At 25.8% G+C, this 17,023-nt stretch overlaps 1 protein-coding gene across 3 annotated transcripts in view; it reads right to left on the reverse strand.

The window, feature by feature from the left end:
• LOC129983759 (SEC14-like protein 2) overlaps positions 1-13,503 on the reverse strand; it is a 53,676-nt gene extending 40,173 nt beyond the window's left edge. The window contains exon 1 of one of the 3 annotated variants that reach the window (XM_056093376.1): positions 13,338-13,503. The gene's annotated coding sequence lies outside the window, so the exon portion shown is untranslated. Of the gene's footprint in view, positions 1-1,903; positions 2,014-5,085; positions 5,223-13,337 lie in introns of those variants that run through there. The other 2 variants (XM_056093378.1, XM_056093377.1) reach the window with 2 other exon arrangements.
• Positions 13,504-17,023: the final 3,520 nt, after the last annotated feature.

Consider the following 17,023-nt stretch of genomic DNA (forward strand, 5'->3'; position numbering starts at 1 on the left):
GATATAATTACGAAAAAGTATGCAATTAATAGAAATAAATCCAACTTTCCAAATACAGTCAACAGTTTGATTCTTATAATGATCTTCTAGATGATTCACTCTTTCATTTTATAGCTACGTCAAGACCAATTTCGATTGCACATAATAATTTTAGCATCAAGATTTTCCTGCTAGCTTTCCTCAAAGTTTTTTCTCTTTATTTTTGTAACTAATGCCATGCGGCAATCGAAATAAAAACTATTCAATGAACTGAAACAAAATGTATTCGATTCAACTAATATCTCTATTTAAAGGAAGTGCAAACGAAACTAATGACCAGAAGTGGTTCTTTAGAATAATTAATGAGCATATTAATGAGAGGCTAATGCAAGTAGAATTTCCATTGCGTGCAATAAAATCAGTATTCATTTGCTCGGATTCTTTCTTTTAATTTTTTAACACACCATGAATATTAATTCATTTATTTCAGGTAGTAAATGCTTTTTCGAATAATTCCATTACTGATTAAACCTTACTGCCATGTAAGGTAACATATTATTTGAACATTATTTCAAGGATTTTAGGTGTATCCTTGTCCAGTTAAAAAGATGAGTATGAATTCAGTGATTTGGTCGCTAATTCTGCAAAAACTTAGACATAAGCCGTGTATTTTTTAAATTTTGCTTGAACATGTATTTATCACGTTTATAAAGTTATTTGAAAATCTTATTATCTTTTTACTTTTCTGAATAGGTATCTATTTGTCAATCGCAGATAGAATAGCAGTTTAATGAAATAAATGTTACAGTAAATTATATGCAGTATTATAATAGATTCAAACTATTACATATTGGATTCAGAAATTCCTAAATAAAAATCCGAAAATCCGATATAGAGAAAATTCTCTCTCTCTCTCTCTCTCTATAATATATATATATATATATATATATATATATATATATATATATATATATATATATATATATATATATCGCTGATTTTTTAATGAAATGTATAACGATTTAAATTTTTTTTTGCTACGAACATATGGGCCGAAATTGCTGAAGAAAATCTATAAACAAAATTTCAAAAACTCCTTTCTTAATTAATTTCTATAACTTAAGAAGTAATTGCCAATTAAATTTAGTAGCTCTAATTATAACTTCCTGTCTCGTAGCACATTTTGCATTATTTTAACGGTATATATCATTTCTTTTCGAATAGCATGTCGGCACATAAACATTATCAGGTGAAGATAAACAAATATGCTATTATTTGAAAATTTAAATATTATAAATTTCAAATTAGCAAAGAGAATCAAAGAAGCGAAGCAAAAAATAACCTATTGCATTCTGCCAAGTGTTCATTTTTTTCGTAAAAGGATCTTTCCGTCATTCATGTATTTCTGTTGGAAAAAGAATTAAACAACTTTTATTTCTTTTTTAATTTATATTCTTTTATATTTATTTAATTATATATTATATTTTTAAGTTTCATCTCAGTTTATTTACAATTTTTTTAAATCGCAAAAATTATTATTAGTGGTGCTCTGAATATGTTAAATAAGTTTTATACTATTACTTACACTAAAAAATTTTAATTGTTTATTTTTAAACTCATTGCATAATATCGACCAAGATTAATTCTCTTTGATTAATCCTTTAATTATAAATTTTAATTAATGAATTAATTTAATCTATCTGTACATTCATCCGAATTTGCTTTATTTGAAGTTATTAAAAGTTAAAGTGGAAAGGTTGTAAGTTAACAAAATCGATTATTATTATACCAATTTTGGAATATCAATACTATACTTATCATTCTAAATAAATATAATGAATATTTAGAAGTTGAGAAGGAAAAATATAAAGGCATCAATATTGCATTCAAACCATATGCAAAAGAAAAAAGATCCAAATTTTACCTAAAAATGGAAATTATAACGCATTTTCTTCTTTCATAAGAACGAGCTTCTAATAAACTGGACGGTGGCCATGCAGACGATAAAATGAGCTTCAATTAAACGCGTCTGTTGAATATTAATATCCTGTTTCTAAAACAGTCAACGAAATTTCACATTCATATTTTCCGGATATTACATCTCAACAAATAATTTTACAGAAATCTTTTATCTTTATATACATTTTGTACAAGGTCAAACGTGTACAAAATGTATGTGAAGAACTAGTCTCAAAAACTTGGGAAGAATTTTAATGAGATGTACAAACATTCTTGCTCTATTTTGAAATCACTAGACTTTGCAAGTAAAATAATAAATTTGAAACCAGGTCGTGCATAAGTAAGTTCATTGTATTCTCAAAAAATATATTCAAGTTTATTGTTCTTTGGAAATTTTTCTGAACCGGAATCAAGAATAGCTAAGTATTTTTTTTTGTTTCTATTCTTCTGTTTTATTCGGAGAGACAAGTTTTTCTTTAATATCGTACACTTAATAATTTAAAATCAAAATTTTGCGTTTGAATTTATTTTAGTTCTGTTGTAGTATATTATTTCCTTTACAACTGTCTATTTTTTTATAATAACATAGTTTGATGAATCAGGATTAATAAAGCATTGTGCATTTGATTTATGAATCAAATTACTTTTAATTATATAAAAAAATCAACCAAATGAACCCTTTGAAAGTAAAGAAAATGTAATAATTCATATAATTTCCTTTTTAAAACAAAAAGAATATAAAGGACCTTAATTACCATAATTTATTTCCAAAGTATATTCAAATGAATCTCATGACATTATTTAAAAATCTTCTATTCCCAATATCATTTGATTTCCCATGAATAAAATGTTTCACCATGAATAAAATTTTAGAAACATTTTCCAAGAACAGTTAATTTAAAGGTCATTCTTGCTTTAAAAGAAAGAGTCATAGAATATTTCTTACGAGAAGTTATAAATATTAAGAGTCCAATCATAAACTTATTCTACGTTAACGTTTAGAAGACAAAACAAAAATCTTAAAATGTGAGGAGCTGATAGAAAAGCTTTAAGCAAATTGGATTTTTAATTATAATTTTAATGAGGAATTATTAACAAGAAATATTTTTAATTTTATAAATTTAATTAAACTTTAATACATTTTAGTTGAATTAGCATATTTATTGATAATTAAAAGCTCTAAAATTATTAAAATATTTTAAAAGTAATCTAAAAGCAATAGCTAGAAAAAAATTTTAGAGCTCCATAATGTTAGAAAATGAGATAAAAATCCATTACAAATTTCCATCTTAACAAACATAAAACACGCGATACTAAATAAGAGCTTTCAAGAGTACACCAATTCGAATCTCATCAATTCTGTAAAATGTTTAACCGAAACTTTGTTTTGCTGTTGGGTATCAACTTGAACTTAGAATAACCTAAGTAAAGGAAAATAGCTTTTGAACACAAGGAAACTTAATGTAATAATTACAAAGTCACTAAAGGTGAGGTGTCGTTTTCTTTTTTGGAGTCAAATGATGGCAAAAGGCGAACTTTTTTTCATAAGACAATCAAAACATTCAAAATACATTTCCAGAATCGAATTCAACCTCCTTAGAAACAATTTAATGATTAAACTATTTTATTAAATTGCCCTATAAAAATTCAGTCCTATAAAAATTTCAACGTAGAAAGGTTGCCATTATTGATAATTTAGAATGTCAAGAAGAAATAATTAATTCGTAGATGAACTATGTATTTAATATTCCAATTCGCATTAATGATTTTCTAATCAAAAATTATTTCTTATTCTTTTTATCTTCTTGATTTCTGACTTTAAATATTTTTTAAATAAAAAAAACTGTCTATCAAAAGAAAATAATGAAATTCTGATAGAAATACTCTCAGAAATGTGCACCTCGAAGTTATTTTTTAAAATTGGAATTAAAATAAAAATTTTAGCGTTTTTCCTAAATAACACTTGAAGATATTATAGTACAAAAATGATGTTGGCATCATTTTAAAATTGAAAAATAATAATAAGCTTTTTAACGATACTTATATTTTTATTATATAAATATTTTTTGTATAATTAATCAATTTTTAAAAATATTTGAAGCATATTTTTCAGCAAGAATCGTAAGAATTCTGAACGATCACGAATCGCAAACAATAATATTAAGAAAAAAAAATGAAGATTGATAAAAATCTGCATTAGAGCTGCTCATGTATTTCCGTTTTTATTTTGGAATCCGAATTACTAACCTGTTCTTAACAGAAATCACTATTGGTAAAACAAATTTCAGTGAAAAAAATACATTTACTTAAATATGGGAAGACAATGCAATCTGTATTTTAAATACTACTACCATGAAAAAAATGATAAATTTTATAGTTTTTAGGTTATAAATATGGTTATATTACTAATGTGTATCCATTTATTACAAACTTTATGGGATCTGACAAAAAGGGGGAAAACCTTAATAATAATAATAATAAAAACAGAACACGTAAGGCTTCTATGAATCTTATATCTATTAAAATTTGAATATTTAAATTATCTTGCAGAAGAAACCATTAAGACCAAGTTACATAAATTATTTAATTAAAAATTTAATGACCATTTATCCCAGCTAATCGCCTAAAGCGGCTAGTCATAATAACTTTTAATTTTCAATAGATGCTTGGAATTTTTACTACTTTCTTATATAGTGCTTAATTTTTTCATATAATTTTGATAGATATACAATATAAATCTCAGCTTCCTAATTTTCACTATTCTAATATAATAAAAACGCATTTCAAAATTTATTTTTATCATTTAAAATCTTTAGTCTAATATATTTCATAATTTATCTTTATAAGTATTTGGAATCAGAATATTAATATTTATCATATTAGGTGCTAGAATTAGCCTTACTTACTCTATACAATCCCTCAATTTTTAACTAAATTAAAAAATTAATTCATAATTAAGTACTTTAAAGTATTAAAAAAATCTATTGTCTTTGAACTATTAAATTGCTGTATAAAATTTCATAACTTTAATAAAGGAGGAAGTGAATAGGAAATACATTATAAAATTTCAGTCTTATAAAGATAAAACATGCGAAATTAAATCAAAGTTATAAAAAAAGATTGAAAGATTTTTAATACTAAACGTACCGGCATTCAATCGATATATGAGAACTGTCATTGAAAAGCGGTCATTTGACCATTCGCGGTAGGTTTAGTGTCAAATTTGATGAATTATCCAAGTTTATCAAATATAATCTAACATGTGAATATCTAAGGGATATTCAAGTATATGTTAAACAAATTATTACATCTCATTTCCTTCAAATCTGATTAATGTATTACAAGTTTTAAAAATGGATAGATAACTAAAAAGTTATCCTCTCCAGACGAGTCATTTGCAATCGTCCGTGTTGCACGTTTCAAACAGGTTTATCTATGTAAATAGATGAGATAACAGACTCAATACGTTGTAGGAAAATTGCTTTCTTTTTTTAAGATAAAGTAAATTTTAGATTCTGCTATACGGATTTAGTAATTACTTCCTTCTAAATGCTAGATTTTAGCCTACTGTGAAAACCCCAAAAATAAGAAAAGTAAGATTTCACAAGAAATGACAAGTATTTTATGTAATGCTGTTTTCAAAACATTCCTAATGTAGATATACACTAGGAAGGTTTTGAAACCAATATTTTACTGAAACTATTCAAAGACATTTTTTTCCTTCTTAATACAAAAGATTTCCTGCAAAAATATCGACGGTTACTTTGTTGAAAAATCTATCAGGATTTCATATTTTTCTTTTAATGGATGATAACGTTTATATTTTTAATAAATTTTAGAACGTCTTTTCTAATGAGGAAGTGCTGGATTGGTTTCTAATAATGAAATGCTGGATTGGTTTCTAATGATGAAATGCTGGATTGATTTCTAATGATAAAATGATTGCAGTGCAGAAAAAAAGTAAAAAAATATGAAAATCCAAGTTAAAATTTTTGTTGCAAATTCTCAATAGCAGGCAGAAAATAAAGCATTATCAATTATTATATTTCTAATGATGAAATGATGGATTGATTTCTAATGATGAAATGATGGATTGATTTCTAATAATGAAATGATGGATTGATTTCTAATAATGAAATTATGGATTGATTTTTAATAATGAAATGATGGATTGATTTCTAATAATGAAATGATGGATTGATTTCTAATAATGAAATGATGGATTGATTTCTAATGATGAAATGATTACAGTGCAGAAAAAAAAGTAAAAAAATACGAAATTCCAAATTAAAATGCTTATTGCAAATCTCAAAAGCAAGAAAAAAATAAAGCATTATCAATTATTATATTTTAATTGTACTAAATATGTTAATGCACTAGTTTTATAAATTTAATTTTTCAATTTCTAATTATAAATTATGGAATTTTCTGAATGGATGTGTGGAATATTGGAATGATGGAATTGGATGAATGAACTATTATGGAGATTTTTGATGGAGCCTAATTACTAATTTCGAATTCTACAGGTTGGTACTAAAAAGATACGATTGCGACTATATGGATTTCTGTGCTCTTTTCAAAAGATTCAGAACGCATATTCTTTAAATGTCCATCTCGTGGAATTGAATCAAATATAGATTTTGATATAAAATAATACTTTGAAATTTCAAGCGGTATACGAAAATATCTTTTATGAAAACAGAAAAATAAAATGCTTACTATATTTTAATATGTTTCGATAATCTTCCAAATTCGCAAACATATGTAAAATTTTAAATCACGTGCATTTAATTTAGAATTTCGCAATTTGTAAGCTGGATCGGCCCTGAAGATATCTGCAACGCGACAAAATGCTCGCTCCAAATTGCTTCAAAAAATTATCAGAAAGGAAATATCAAAATTCGATTTGAAACCTCCTAGGTTGGATTCAAAGCAAATGACAGGGCTGTTTAATAAGTAAAACGATCATAACTCCAAACCTTCCGCATGATTTCATATAACCAATAACCCAATGAAATGATATATACCATATATTTTAAAAATGTACAAAATATTCAGACTGTAAGAATAAAGTTTCAAAAAAATTAAAAATAAAATATTCGAAAAAACATTTCCAACTATTTTCTTTTATCATGAGTTTTTGTAAATAAAGATAGTTTGATCATTTTCTTCAAGCTTTCAAGTATCATGACTTTATTAAACTGCAACCTTTTGACAACCAGGGAATGGAATCATATTTTGTGATAGATCTCATTATTTAATCATCCAGATATTTAATTCATTGTTCCATGATTAACAAAAAAGCCAAAATATCTTTATACAAACAAGTGTAAACAATACCATTAGTGCCCGTTCCTACCTACTTTTCGCGCTCTCTTTAACATTTTAAGGCTTCCGGGAGTTAGGCACGGTTTAATGGTTTTCTGTCAGACAGTTTTTGTGCAAACGCTCACTTTAAAATATATCGATTGCGTAAAAAAGGAATCATTTAACTTGATTGGCACTTTCAATATATATACAAATATATAAAAGTTATTTTTCAATAAATTAAAAATTATCCCAAGGTTAAATAATATGATAATTGCTTATTACCTACAGAATCTCTGAACAATTAAAAAGAAAATCTTCAAATATCAGCCCTGGTAGCATATTATTCTTTTTTATGACCAATCTTTAGAATACACAATTCTAAGCCGTTATGTGTAAAGAGTTTGTATATTATTTGAATATCATTTTTTTGTCGAATAAAAAAATCAAGTGTATAAAATTATAGCCTGTTTCAATTATAGTAGTAATTTGGAACTGTAATTTGTATTATTAACTACATACATTTTATAAAATATTATAACCATACATATGTGTGCACACTTATCGTTTCAAGCATTTCCCCTTCTCAGAATTGTTTTGAAAAATACTTCTTTTAAAATCATGTGTTGATAACGGCCTTTGCGAAAAGCTTATATTAAATTTAAAAAATTCTCATGACATCCAGTAATTTTTATTAGATTTTTGAAAAAAATATATAATAAACAAATAGTCGAAGGAACAGACGATAAAACATCAGTTATTGTCCTCTAGAATTGAGAACGTCAGTAATCTTCACATAAATATCAATGAATTAAAAAAAAATTAACAAAAAGAAAAAAAAGAAAGAAAAGCTAGTTCGAATTCTGAATCATAGCAACCATCTAAAAAATCGAAAAGCTAGATTAAGCTAGATGTATATTCTATACTCATGAAAAATATTAAGAACAGTATGTCCTGAATTTATGAAATATTTTCATTCTTAGTTAATTACTTACGCTCAATAGTTACATATGTGATATAATATTTTTGTATATATTTTTATTATATTTTATTTTGTATATATTAAAATTAAATTAAATCTGTTTTTACACTTCACAAGATTCGTCTCTGAACAAGTTAGCTAAAATTCTAGTGAACAAAGAAGTTTCTATAGATTCAGTTTCAGTAATAATGGAATAAGGTATTCAGAATTTGCTTGCTTTCTGAGATCATTATTAAACTAAGATAATTTTCAAATTCGCATGACAGCATTATAAATAAACGCAATTTACAAATAGTTTGAGTGTGCAATTTTAATTCTTTTTTTTACATTGTAACAAAGGTCTTTATAAAAATTATTATAGCTTTCTCATAATAATTGGTCTAAACATAATTAGCGAAATAAAAGTATATGTCCTTATTTCTTTACTTAATTTAAAATCTCTATTTAAACTACCTCATTCTATTCTGTCATTAAATAAGAAAATGAGTAATGATAATGAAATAATGAGTAAATTTGTAATGAGTTGAAATCCACGACTGCATCAGTGTAAATTCAACTAATATCTCCCAGAAATAAGAGAGTCACTAGCAGTTTTTTGCGATAAATCTTTTAATAGCAGAAATATTTGAATTACATATTACTGACACTATTGAATTACAAGAAAAATTTCAATGAAAACAAAATAAACGATGGAAGTTTCGTTGAAAAAGTTAAAATGTGAAGCGTTTGAACTAACAAAACAATTACAAGCAACAAATAATCCATCAAATATCGATCCCTTGAAAACTCTAAACAATTTTTAAATTAATATAGAAAATTAAAATTGATGTTTCTTACTATTGGCTCATTTACAATAATTAATAATTCTATTAAAATGAAATTAAAATTAAAAAATTGCTTTCAGACCCTAGAAATATAAACTGCGGAACAGTTTTCCTGTAAATTTTGTTCTCAAATTCTATGAAGTATTTTGCAGATTTCGATAAAGTTATCTTGACAAGTAATTAAGTTGTTCTTTTATTATTTAAAAACTGTTCGGAGGGCTAGAAATATTTTCTTTTAGTGCTGCCATTCTTCTTAAATAAAAATATTACAAGCAATTTAAACCATTTTATTAATTTTACTTCTATCTGTTGTTCACAATGTTTGATAAAATTCGAAGACACTTTTTTTAGTTATTTTTAAGTAACAAGAAAAAGTTTTCTGTTTTTTAAATATCATATGGTAAAGTCTTTAATATTCTCAGAAGTTAACAAGATTAAATATCGTTTGGTGCAATGCATATTCTTAATTTAAGTAAAAAAATTAAATTACAGATGCTAAAAGGATCTGTATATCACAATATTTCATATCAAAGTATTCTTATATGAAGTAATATTTATATATTTTTTGAAATGCGTTTATTTATATGCTCTAAGACGTTTTATTAAATATTATTAAATATATATTTATTCTTTCATATTTAACGCTTACGTAACAAAAAAAGCTACAGTAAATGCATTTATAATACATTTACTGTATTGTAAACACTTCAAACTTTGCTCCTAAATAATAACAGACATAAAAACAGCTTTTAGTCCTAAGCATCATTTGGTACGAGTCCATCATTAACGAGTACACAAGAATACAACAGTATATAACAATTTCAATTATTAAAATTAAATATACTAATTCTAACTATCAACTCATTTAAAATGCATAATCTTGCTCTTAGTTTAAAAATATTTCATAATTTAAAGTGAACCGAAATTAACACATTATTCAATTTCATCTTGAATAATTACATAAAACAATAATTATAAGTGGATTTTATGGTATTGAAAATGTTTCAATAAATGAAAGAAATCGTAAAATGTAATATAACATGGTCCGATAAAAATAATTTGACACTCTTTTTATTCAATCGTTGAATGCGAAAAAAATCAAAAATTAGAACTTTCATATCAAAGTAAATATAAAACTGAAAGCATCATTTATCTCAGTGTTAAAGAAATTTTTAATCACAGCGTACACACACAGCAAAAAGGAAAAAAATGAGAACAAGTAATTGTAAACAGAATGACGCATGAGTGGAATGAACTTCTAACGGGCAATATTTTTCTTATCAATAAAAACTTTTTTTTTGCCGTTACTCGCAAGTTCTGTTGCACTGAACCTTCCTTTTTTAAAATAATGTCTAAACTTGCACTTATATTTATTGGTTACTTTAAAAACAAACAATAAATTAATGTTTAAAACGTCATTCTAATTTAAAAACCTTAAGATAAAATTTATCATTTTCGAAAACTTTTCTCTAAACGAAATGATTTCTAAAACGAAAGATCGATAACTGTTATCAATGTATTGGAATCATTTGCCCTAATTTTGCGTTGATTAGTTGATAAATATCTAATGTTGATGCAGTTCGTATACAAAGAGATATTTTTCAGGTTATTCGTTTATTATTTATTACTTCTCTTATTATTTTTCAGGTTTATCTCTTATTATTTAGAAAAAAGGTTAACTTCAAAAATCGGAATTTTATGTATAACGATTTTTTTAATAAAATAAATTAAAATAATGAGAAAAATGGGATTTTTAATTCGTCATCAAGAATTTCATCTACCATTATATGTTATAGTTTTGATTGGTTGTTTTATCTTTTTGCGTCTAATGCCACATTAATGCTTTATCAGTCGATTTCTTTTTCTAATTTCTTTGTTAAAATGCAAAAATTATACACAAACTTACTTTACGAGTTTATAAAATATGCAAAAAATTAATATATTTCTATAAGTTATTTCAAAATTATCACATCATTTCACGAAAATGATTCATTTTTTTTTTCAATTCTGCGAAATGAGTATAATTTTCAAATGATAAAATTGACTTAAAACTAAAATATGAACAAAAATAAACATTTCATCTAAATTTTATTATTTTATAAATTTTCCAATTAATTCTTGTTTACTTATAAGTTACACAATTTTAGGAGGAAGAGAAATTCTGGTGGATTCTTTTCAGAAGTTATTCAATCTTTATACATCAATAAACTGTTTTTTTTTTGTTTTTTTTTTTTCGGATTTCAAAATTAGATTTCTAAGATGGCAAAAGGGCTAATCTTTATTTATAACAAAGATAAATATGATGTGTTGGAGTTTTACAGGTAGACCGTTATACATAGAAATTCCAAATTTAGCACATACATACTTTGCAGAGTCAGAATTCGTAACTTGGATAAATGTTTTTTTGAAACTTTAATCAATTAAAATTAAGCGAACTTTTGGCGTTTTTGCATGATAACTTCAGAAAATATTACAGCAAAAAATTATTTTTGCATCTTAAAAATCAAACATTTATCTTTTTAAGAATAATTATTATTCTATTATATAAATTTGTTTATATTTAATCAATTACATTTTTAAGAACAATTTCCAGCAGCATGTTTCATAGAAAATAAAATTTAATTTACACGATCAGGTTGTATTTTTATGGAAAAAATAGCTTGTAGCAACGCATGCCATCTGACAAAAAGCTCAGATCAAATGAACTTAAAAGTTCAGAGAAATGTAATAGCAAGCACGTGCCTGCATGAAATAAAATAAATATGAAACCTGATACTTTTTAGAAAAATAAATGCAAATTTTTTCTGTGACTTATAAAATATCTATATTATTAATTTCGTCTCATTTAAGGCAAATATGGTTTAATATATACAAGATATCCACTCTAATAGGAATCCCAAAACAAATTTCCAAATCTATTAGTAATATGAATACACATCTAATACGAAAAGTAGTCTAAATGATATAAATAACTATAATTTTATGCATTTTAAGTTCGGTAAATGTTCTTATCAATGACGAATTTTATATTTGTTTACAGAACCTCGATACTATGAACTGTATTTAATAAATTCTTTTTATTGTAGTAACTTAATTTTATGCAGTGTTATAGAAATTTTATTGTATAATCCTTTCAGATATTGCATAGATTAATAAAAAAAAATTCCATACTGCACTAAAGATTTCAGTACTGAATAATTCCAACTTTTGTAATCATAGTTTTAAAATAAATATTTTTCAGCAAAAATGTTTTTTTTATTAGTTGAAGTTTAATCATTTAGGTTTGAAATTAAGCTTAAAATTTTAGATGAGGTGACAGAAATACAGGGAAATGCATAATACAATGAATAGAACCGGATAAATCTAAAGAAGTATGAGTTACATTACTATCAAAATTTGAAACTTAAAAATGTTGCTGAAGAAGCAATTAATATCAAATTACATTAAATATGCAATTGAAAATTTTTCAACTATTAGTCTCAGCTAATCAGATAGTCGCCAAAGTAGTACTGACAAACTATTTATTTGCTCGACTTGTTGAAATTCATAAATATAGTATTTAACAAAATTTTAAATAAATAAAATTAATGCAACTAAATTATCTTTGTTCATAGTATTATAAAATTCAATTTATAATTTTAAACATAGTTCTAATTTTCTATACTTATTAAACTATTCAGATACATTTCTAACTGAGAAACCAAAAGAAATAAATTATCACCAATCAGAGAAAAGCGATGCATTTCCGGGTGCATCGTTTACGACAAACGCACTTTTAATGAGTGCAGTAACCTTTTAAAGGTATATTTAAATTGAAACTATTTTATCGGAAAAATATTTTCTTACAAAAAACATGAATTTTTCATTCACTTTAGAGCTAGTTTTGATAATGTATTCATTGTAAACAAGTGACATTTATTGTATATACCTTTAAGACGAAATGGTAATTAGGCTACTTAAATACCAGTTTTTACACCTTTGTATCCTCATTGCTAATAATCGCAATAATTTTAATCATTTTAAAGTAATAAAACCATTTATTAAAGCAGCACTCTTTCATAAACACTATAGGTTTTGACATATGCATCATAAATATGTTTTAATTGTTTATTTCATATTTGTTTTATAATATGAAATCGACAAAAAATTTACACATTAATAATTTACACATTAATTCCTATAATAGAGACAGCAATTTTCAGGAAAGACCATAAAGGAATTACAAAAAATATAAATAAATAAAAACCAAACTACACCTATACGGATGATAGAACCGAAACACTTACCTTTCTGTTGCACTGCAGCAGTTAGGTCTGTCATGAACGGGTTGACTTGTAACACATATCCGAAGGCTAAATCAGCACTAGGTCAATACCGAAACAATGGCCTTAACCGTTTACCAACACGGAAAAAGGAGACCGAGTATCTTAGACGGGTTTTCTGCCGCATATGAAGTCATTACGAACACGTGAGGAAAGAAATCTATGCAGTGAACAGCGCCATCTATTGATCTAAATTCACATCACATTATTGTACTCTGATTCTTTGATGCATTGTGAGATAACGAAAGATCAAGAAGAATTTGGAGCCCCGCAAAAAAGTAATAATTTGCTCCCCTGCCTTTATTAATGAATAATTCTTATGAATATGAATAAGCGAAGGCAATATAAGACAATATAAACAAATTTGAGTTAAAAATTTATTGTTGTATTTATTGAAACATTTTAATTTCCCGTAATGTTTTTATTAAATTGCATTTTAAGCCTCAAAAATTCATTATTATCTTTACTTATAATTAAAAAAAACATTTGCGTTTGTATTTGTCTCTTCACCCGTTATAAATTAGATTTTTTAATTTTGAAGTATCAAATTTGCTAAAAATAAATTTTGGATAATGGAATTGTGCATCTCGGAGCAGTTCTCATAAGTTTTGAATAGAATTTTAATTAATAAAAAAATCAAGCGAGAATATATATTTTCTCCGCGATATCTTCCGAAAGTACAATTGTACAAAAAAAAATTTTGCATCATTTTAAAATTTAAAAAAAAAATTATTAATGATATTTTAATTAGTGTCTTTAAGAAGCCAAATTCTTGAATTATAAAATGATGCGTTAAAATTACTTCTTTACATTAGCATATCCGTTACAATTCTAATTTTTTTTCTTAAATTTTGGTATTTTTTAAAAATATTTTTACGAAATAAATTTCATTGTTGTAGTGAAATTCCTGCTATTTTCATTGTTACATCAAACTGATAAGAATTCTATTGTTTCACCAAGTAATAGCTAAAGAAGAAAAATCTTGCTCATTTTCTTCTCCCTTTATATAAAGAATAAGAAAAGAAAATAAATCTTAGTACCGCGAAAAGAGAATGGTTCTATAATATCATGTCACTTGAATACATATGAAAGGCTTATGAATGTAATAAACAAATTAATATGAGGTTATTAAAATTACGCAGCTTCAATGCGTATCATAATTTGATGCTAAAAATTACTTTTTTAAGAACAACATGAATATCAATTTATACTTAAGAAATTTAATTGAAATTATAGTCTTTGGCGGCCAGCTTTTCTGTTTGTATTTTGACACTCAATAGCTAGAGCCAGCAAAACTGGCAAAAAATAAATAAATAAATAAACTTTTGAGGGTAAGAAAGTTCTGGATGACTTTTGTTAAAAAAAACTTTAATTAATTAAAAGTCAAGTAAATTTTTTAAAGTTTTTCATAAAAACTTAAAAAAAAAACTTTTATGCAAAAATAATTTTGCACTCAATTTTAAAATTCAATTGTTGATTTATAATCGATATCAATTTCGATCGTTTTTTAAAATAATTTTATGCTATATAATTCACTGCAGCAAGAAAATTCAAATCACTTCTATTATTTCATTAGATTCTGAGAATTTCATAGTTTCATCAAATAAAAAAAATATTGTTTCATTAGATAAAATCTTTTCCAATGCTGAAAGCTCAGAGAAAAAAGATTAAATTTACTATATGCGCAGTTTATATGAGGAATAAAAAAGTGGTTTACATTTTTGCGAAAGAGAATGTGTAATCAGAAAGTAAATTCCTCGTAGAAAAGTTTATTATAGAATTTTGATGGCGTGGGTCGTGCCTCTTTTAATGAAGCCTCATGTACACAGTAAGAAGAACAGATACAAAGCTATAAAATTACGCAATTTTTATTTCTAATATAATTTAATACTTAAAACTACTTTGTTCAAGGCATTGTAAAATTTAAATTAATTGAAGCAAAACAAAGCTAGTATTCATCGCTCAATAAATGGTAGCCAAAATCTGCAATATTTAATCTAATATATAAATTTTTGTTTGTTCGTTTGTGATGAAACTTGGTAACTTATTGCTTGCACCTGAGCGAAGGTTATATTTTAAATTTGACAAAAGACAAACGAAAAACGGCACATGTCATTCAGAGTTAATTGCGCATATATCAAACAAAATAAAATTATTAGGATTGATGCCAATCAATGTGAGTGAAATGAAATCGAAAATATTTAATGCAAACCTTATTTTTTTTCTTCTCATTAATGAATAATAATCTACACACGATGTTGTCATTTAGCGTGCTCAATATTTTGTCTGCGACAAACCGCACATATTATTTAGAGTCATCTTACACATACAAAATAGAACTATTATTATCGATGCCGATCAAGTAAAATTATTTATAATGGAAACTTTTCAGTGCAAACAGTAATTTTTCTATTTATTCAATAAATCGACAATCGATATTTCGTTTATACAAACGTATATCGTGTTGACAACTTCGACAAAAAAAATGTCCCCAAACATTTATCACTTAATAGATCTACGAGCGCAGTGAGTAGAAATAAGCCAATTCGAGCTTCTCAAACAAACGAGGAACGACAAGCGAGCAATAAAGAATTTTTGCGGGAAGAAGAAGCGAGCATTTAAGAATTGCAGATTCACATGCTTCAGAATCTCAAGATCAACTTGTGGCAAGAATCGAAAGACAATGTTTATATGCTTTCTGAATACGCTCATCAGAATCCAAAGACCAATATGCGGCAAGAAGTGAGGGACTATTCTTAACTTAAAGTCGATTGAAGAAGATGTGCTCATTCCACGCATTCCTATTATTCCCACCGACATGTCTTTTGATTTCAAACGACTTCAGGTCCCCATTCTACTTGCAATCTCGATAACTATCAACAAGATGAAAGATCAATCAATCACTTCAAGTGTGCGGATTGAACCTAGAAAATCCCTGTTTTTCACATGGCCTGTTGTATACTGGATGCTTACGATTGGACAGCCAAGAAATTTATTTGTTTTTTTTTTTTGAAGACGGAAAAACAAAAAAAATATTGTCTACCCTAATGCACTTGAATAATCATTATTTGTACTTCTCCTATATAGCATTAAATTTCAATGAATGTATTCATTGCTGATAAGAAAATAAATATCCTTCTTTCTATCATTCCTAATTAAACATGATAGTTATTTCAAATTTCAAACGACATTTCCAAAATTATTTTTTCTGCGGCAGCAACGCGCCGGGTACCATAATAATTTATAGTATAGTTATTGTTAGATACAAATTCCCCTCTAATATGTAATATAATATGACAAAGTGAACGCATTATAATTTCATTTGACAGACACATAGTCCCCTGATAATACGCCGACAGATTATTGCCTAAGGTTACCTGATGGTAATTTGGCTATCTTTTTTGTAATGGTAATTAGAAGGTTTCGATTAACGATAATTAGGTTATGGCTTTCCAGTTAATACATACTCATGAATGCAGACATACAAGAGAGCATGAAAATTGAGAAAAAAAAACATTAAAAATTATTTCAATGTATCTACAAATTGAAACCTCTAACACATGGTTTCCAACTGGGGGAGAAAGTGTTAAAAAACTTAAAAATTGAAAGATAAAAGAAACCCTATAAAAATTGCTAACTAACGTTTGGTG

This window comes from Argiope bruennichi, chromosome 9 (genome assembly GCF_947563725.1).
Source record: "Argiope bruennichi chromosome 9, qqArgBrue1.1, whole genome shotgun sequence".
NCBI lineage: Eukaryota > Metazoa > Arthropoda > Arachnida > Araneae > Araneidae > Argiope > Argiope bruennichi.